General features: G+C 34.9%; 1 pseudogene; it reads left to right on the plus strand.

Moving 5' to 3' along the window:
• Positions 1 to 50: 50 nt before the first annotated feature.
• On the plus strand, positions 51 to 3,628 carry LOC132805070 (rust resistance kinase Lr10-like; annotated as a pseudogene).
• The last annotated feature ends 3,248 nt before the right edge of the window (positions 3,629 to 6,876 follow it).

Raw genomic sequence — 6,876 nt, forward strand, 5'->3', positions numbered from 1 at the left:
TGGCTGGTCAAATAGTACAGATGTAAACCTCAAAAATAGGTGTTGGTGCAATGTCTCATAGTTCACTTGAAGATGTTACTTGGGAGGATCTCCAAACCTTCCGTCAGCTATACAAGGTGCCAGACCTTGAGGACAAGATCATTTTTAAGGGAGGAGGAAGTGTTAGTAATGCTGAAGTGATTTTGGATAGCAATTAAGTCCAGAACCAGATGGGTAAGTAGGCTAGAATTGAGGCCCAAGGGGAAAAGACCCAAGTCAAGGCTAAAGATGAAATCAAGAGAACGGGGGGGGGGGGGGGGGGGGGGGGGCGTTTTGAAGCTGGTATCAAAGAGGCCGCTGTTGAAAACGGGAAGAAGCTTTCTAGAGAGGCAGGCACACTTCATAATGCTAGGAAACATATGAAACCTCGCTGGCTTGATGATTTTGTGATGCCAGGGCAGAGTTGAGATTTTTACAGAAAGCCTTAGCTCATAACCCTTTTTTGTTATCTGATTTATGTAATTTTGCTATTATTTGTAATTTTGAATATTTGAAAATTTGTGTAAGGTGGAACTATATAGTCTGAGGCATCATTCTGTAAAGATGTTGTTGAATGAAGAAAAACCTTTATAGAGGAGTTGGGCACTGACTCGAAGAGTGTAAATTTCCATCATTTTGTATCACACTCTCCCTCGTTACTCTTTGGCATCTCATAACTTCAGTTTTCTGGATCGATATAGTATGCCAAAATCAAAGCTTATAATATTCTCGAACTGTGAAACCCCTATAAGCTCTCCACTTTATATACCAACTACCCCATGTATTAATAGTGCTAATTTTGGAAAGTTCCCCCCCGAAGGCCATTCTTATGTTACGGTTGGAATCACATACCCATCGGAGTTGATGAACATTTTGCGGTATAGAGCTTTTGGTTACGACATCGTGGCCTGGATATTCGAAGGGAAAGGGTAACAATTTATCCTTCACATAGATCCACAATAAACTTGCATACGGCTTCAAGCTTTCATGGCCAAATTCTGTGGGGGGAGTGGCATTTGATTGCGATGGTAGTTTTGTTAGCAAGATGGTGTCATGTGAAGCCTGTGGCGATTTATGGGGGCTAATTCCAAATTCCGATTGTAGTAAGGATATATATATATATATATATACACGTAGAACTAGTATAATTGGAAGATCAATTGACTACTTTTGATCGTTCAATGTTATGTTTCTAATCCACTACTAATTAGATCATAATGGTATGAGCTGATGCTTCTATTTCTGTTTCTGTTTGGTTGATATGTAGGTACTTTGGCTGCTCATATGAGGAAAGTTGAACGTAAGAAGCTAAGAACCTCTCAATATTTTAAATGTTTCCAAAATTCAGATAGTTGCTTAGTTTATTGCTTTCAGTTTTGAAAATTATTAAAAAAAAAAAAATTGTAATGTTTACAATATTGATGGAAAATTTGATTCTTTATCTATATTATGTTTGTGAGGAATCATTGATCCATTTTTTACTAGACGTAAAAAATAATAATAATAATAATCACAAATAAATAAATAAATAAATAATTGCCTATTATGATTTGTTTTTTTGGGCTTTGTCCTCCAATCTACCATAAAGACATAAAAACAAAATTCCTAAGAAAATTTGTTTACTAATTACTGTTGCGACTCTTGCAGATTTTTTTCTTTCCTTAAAATTTCATTTTTTTACTATTAATTTTAGTTCCATCTCTCACTAGGTTCATTTTGCTCTTGCAGACTATGTCGACCTTGTAAGGTTCTCAATCTTAGGTAAATACTTAATTTACACTTCTGTTTGTCTGATATGAGTGACATAATAAATCGTTTAATAAGTTAATTGCAATTTGGTATCCTCTAGTGTGGGCTAATTTCATTTTGGATCTTCAAATTTAGAACATTGTAATTTAGATCATCAAATTTTAATTTGTTGCATTTTGATCCAATTTAACTTTTTAACTAATTGTCGTTAAGGCCTTTGTCCCACATTACCGTTATTAAGATGCAACTTAGTCCAATTAGTTTTAAGTTTAAAGTTTCTAATATTAATTTGTTACAAGTTAATTCCTCTAGTTTTAGGAATTTGTATTTTAATACTGATCTCTAATTTAGACCTTGAGTTAATTGTATTTTCTAAAAGGATCTTATTAAATCAAAATGCAACAAATTAAAAGTTGAAAATCTAAATTGCAACATTTTAAAATTTAAAGTTCAAATTGCAATTAACTCTTTTGCATTTCAATATTTAAAGCATGTGGATTTGTAGGAATTTGAACACAAGGAATTAATACAGTAAGTAAACTAAGATTGATGATGCTTGATATATATATATATATATATACACATTAGACTGAAAAGCATATTCAACAAATCTTGACATGCATTGCATTCATTGAAACGTGTACATATCACATGATTTGAGAGTTAAAGTTTGGGCATAATCAAAATTCCATACTTTCTTGTGAATTTCCATGCAGCACTGTTGTTGATAGGAATTAGGATAGTCGGGATTCCATTTGTAATTGCATTTTTAATCTATAAATGGCTAAGGCGGCATTTATCAATGTACAATGTTATTGAAGAATTCCTACAGATCAACAATAACTTCATGCCTATAAGGTACTCTTACTCTGAAATTAGAAAGATTACCAAAGATTTCAAGGATAAGTTAGGAGAAGGTGGTTATGGTTCTGTATATAAAAGAAAGCTTCGTAGTGGACATCTTGTTGCGATCAAAATATTAGGAAAAACTAAGACTAATGGGCAAGAATTAATGAATGAAGTTGCTACCATTGGAAGGATTCACCATGTCAATGTGGTAAAGTTGGTTGGTTATTGCTTTGAGGGATCAAAACATGCTCTTGTATATGATTTCATGCCTAATGGTTCCCTTGATAAATACATATTTTCTCAATAAGGAATTGGCTCCATAGATTTCAAGAAAATGTGTGAAATTTCACTCAGAATAACTTGTGGCATTGATTATCTTCATCAAGGATGTAACATGCGAATTTTGCATTTTGACGTTAAACCGCGCAACATTCTTCTAGATGATAATTTTATTCCAAAGGTTTTTGATTTTGGACTTGCAAGATTATGTCCATCGGACAACACCATTGTATCTCTAACTGCAGCAAGAGGAACAATGGGATACATCGCTCCAAAGATGTTTTACAAAAATATTGGTAGAGTTTCTTATAAAGCCGATGTTTATAGTTTTGGAATGTTATTGATGGAAATGGGGAGTAGAAGGAAGAATTTGAATGCGGTTGCAGAAGAAACAAGTCAAATCTACTTTCCTTCATGGATTTATGATCAATTCAGAAAAGGAAAGGACTTAGAAATAGAAGATGGAATGGAGGATGAATAAAAAATAAGAAAGAATATGAGTATGGTAGCATTGTGGTGTATATAGATGAACCCAAATGATAGACCTTCAATGAACAAAGTTAGAGAGATGTTGGAAGGAGAATTGGAATCACTAAAAATGCCTCCAAAGCCTTTTCTATGTCCAAAAGAGAGTCCTGTAGAAGGTGCCAAAGCTAGAGAGGAGTCAAATTCAAAATCCTTGTCAACAGCATCATATGACTCCGATGAGATAACAAGTTTGAATGAAAATTAATTATTACTATGACTAAAGTCAATTATGTATATATGTTTTTTAAATTTTATATGGTTTTTTCGGGAATTAAGTTTATAAAACTAAGTTTTGAATTTTTAGGAATCTGGTGTACTAGCTGAGCTACATACAATTGTTTTCCCAAGATTCCTGAAATGTGTTTTCTTCTGAACCTCTGTTCTACTTTAATACGAACCTAGTACGATCTGCTCCTAAACCCATATTATATTAGCTCGGATCTCAATTAAGTTCAAGTTCTAATGGAATGGACCTCAACCCCTAACCAACCTGTGGTTAGAAACCTTGGTATAATGTGGACGCCATAATAGGGGATGGAAAACCTATTGATAAGTCAAGCTAAAACAATCAATTCTCTAATGGTGTTTTAGGTGTTCTCAAAGAACAAAGAGATAATTAATCTCACAAGTATTTTCTTAATCAAATTAAAGTTGTATTCTTATTGATAACTAAGCCTTTAAATAGGCTTTGAAAAGACAACTTAAAAACCCTAGAACATAAAGAAAACCGGCCACCACACATAAAGAAACCTAATTGGCCGAAACTATACTTCCTTTCCTAATCTAAATTTAATTAATTAATTCCTTTATATTAAATTAGGAATTAATTAATTTACAATGGAAAGAATAAAATAAAAACCTTCCAAAGTTATTTGTCCATAAAATAAATAAATAAAAACCCAAAAAGAAAAGTCAAATGCAAATCAGAAAACGAGTTGACTAGTTTGACAACTAAGCTGACTTATGTCTGATGTCCGAGCTAACTTATGTCTGCCTGATGTCCGAGCTAACTTATGTCTGTCCGAGCTAACTGATGTCTGTCCGAGCTAAGTTATGTCCGATGTCCGAAGTCCGAGGTTAGATGTCCGAGGCATGGGTGTCCGATATAAAATGTCCGATTTATGGGTGTCTGATGTATCAGCCTCCACCATTTGAATACTTAAAACAGGTCTTTTATCTTCAGGTATGGACAAGCCCTTTTGAGAATGAATTACTTTCTGGATAAAGGCAGCAAGGTTGTCCTTAAACCTCTTAGCTTGAGCCCTAGTGATCGGTCCCACCTTCATTTGTATTGGGTTAGCACCCCAGCGGGTTATCGGTTGAATAGTCTCGAGTCGATTCACATCATTCCCCTCCTCTTGAAAAGGATTTGTCCTCAAATCGAAGTCATCACCTGCAGCAAAAGGAGATAAATTAGCAACATTAAAGGTGGCACTAACACTATACTCACCCGGTAAATCAAGTTTGTAGGCATTGTCATTTATCCTCTCTAAAACTTGACAAGGTCCATCGCCCCTCGGCATGAGTTTTGATTTCCTTTGTTCAGGAAACCTTTCTTTCCTTAAATGCAGCCACACCCAATCTCCAGGTTCAAACACCATTGATTTTCGGCCTTAATTAGCCACCTTTGCATATTGCTTGGTCCTCCTCTCAATATTTGCTCGTGTCTTCTCATGAATCTGCTTTACAAAATCAGCTTTTTGTTTTCCATCTAGATTAGCATGCTCACTTAAAGGTGAAGGTGTCAAATCTAATGGAGTCAAAGGATTAAAACCATAAACAATTTCAAATGGAGTAAATTTAGTTGCTGAATGTAAAGACCTATTATATGCAAATTCAACATGTGGCAAACATTCTTCCCAAGTTCTTAAATTTCTACTAATTAATGCTCTCAACAATGCAGACAAGGTTCTATTTACTACTTCGGTTTGTCCATCAGTTTGTGGATGACAAGTAGTTGAAAATAAAAACTTAGTACCTAAATTAGCTCACAAAGTTTTCCAAAAATAGCTTAAGAACTTAGCATCACTATCCGAAACAATAGTTCTTGGCATCCCATGCAATCTCACAATTTCCTTAAAAAATAAATTAGCAATATTGGATGCATCATCAGTTTTGTTACATGCAATAAAATGTGCCATCTTAGAAAACCTATCTACTACAACAAATATTGAATCCTTACCTGTCCTTGACCTAGGCAACCCAAGAATAAAATCCATAGACAAATCTACCCAAGGATAGGTAGGAATCGGCAAAGGCTTATACAATCCATGCGGCTTCAATGTTGATTTTGTTTTTCGGCACTTCAAACATCTTTCAAAAATTCTCTCAACATTTCTCCTCATGTTAGGCCAATAAAAATGTTCTTGCAGTAAGGATAAAGTTTTTAAAATACCAAAATGATCCATTAAACCACCCCCATGTCCTTCCCGAACCAATAATTCCCTAATACTACAATTAGGCATACAAAGTTTGTTTTCCTTAAACAAATAACCCTCAAATATGTAAAATTTATTAAATCCATGTTTCAAACAGGTTCTAAAAATTTCTCCAAAGTCACTATCATGCTCATAAAGTTCTTTCAATTGTTCAAATCCAAGCAATCTAGCATCTAAGGTAGAAAAGAGTACATACCTTCGGGATAATGCATCGGCAACCACATTTTTCATACCTTTTTTGTAGCGGATCACATATGGAAAGGTTTCAATAAATTTAATCCACTTGGCATGCCTTCGGTTGAGCTTTCCTTAACCTTTGATATGCTTCAAAGACTCATGATCCGTATGAATCACAAACTCCTTTGGCATGAGATAATGCTACCACGTCTCCAAAGCCCTCACCAAAGCATACATCTCCTTGTCATAAGTCGGGTAGTTTAGGGCAGCTCCATTTAATTTTTCACTAAAGTAGGCTATGGGTCTTCCTTCTTGCATTAAGACAGCTCCAATACCTACACCCAAAGCATCACACTCAATTTCAAAAGTCTTAGAAAAATTTGGCAAAACTAACAAAGGTGCATTACACAATTTTTCTTTCAACAAATTAAAAGATTTTTCTTGTACTTCCCCCCATTTAAAGCCGACATTCTTCTTGATAACTTCATTCAATGGTGCTATGGTACTAAAATTCTTGACAAATCTTCTATAAAAGCTTGCCAAGCCATGAAAGCTCCTCACTTGGGTGATAGAAGTAGGAACCGGCCACTCTTGAATTGCTTTCACCTTAGCTTGGTCAACTTTGATTCCTGCAGCACTTAGTACAAATCCTGTTTTTGCAGCTCTTTTGTTTCTTCGGGATTGCTCCTATAAGCTGGTCTATTTGGTATGGCAGCCCCTGGAACAAAGTCAATTTGATGTTCTATCCCTCGAATAGGTGGTAGTCCACTTGGAATTTCATTTGGGAAGACATCTCAAAATTCCTTCAAAAGAGAAATCATTGAACTTGGCAATTCAA

Source organism: Ziziphus jujuba, chromosome 8 (assembly GCF_031755915.1).
Source record: "Ziziphus jujuba cultivar Dongzao chromosome 8, ASM3175591v1".
In the NCBI taxonomy this organism is placed as follows: domain Eukaryota; kingdom Viridiplantae; phylum Streptophyta; class Magnoliopsida; order Rosales; family Rhamnaceae; genus Ziziphus; species Ziziphus jujuba.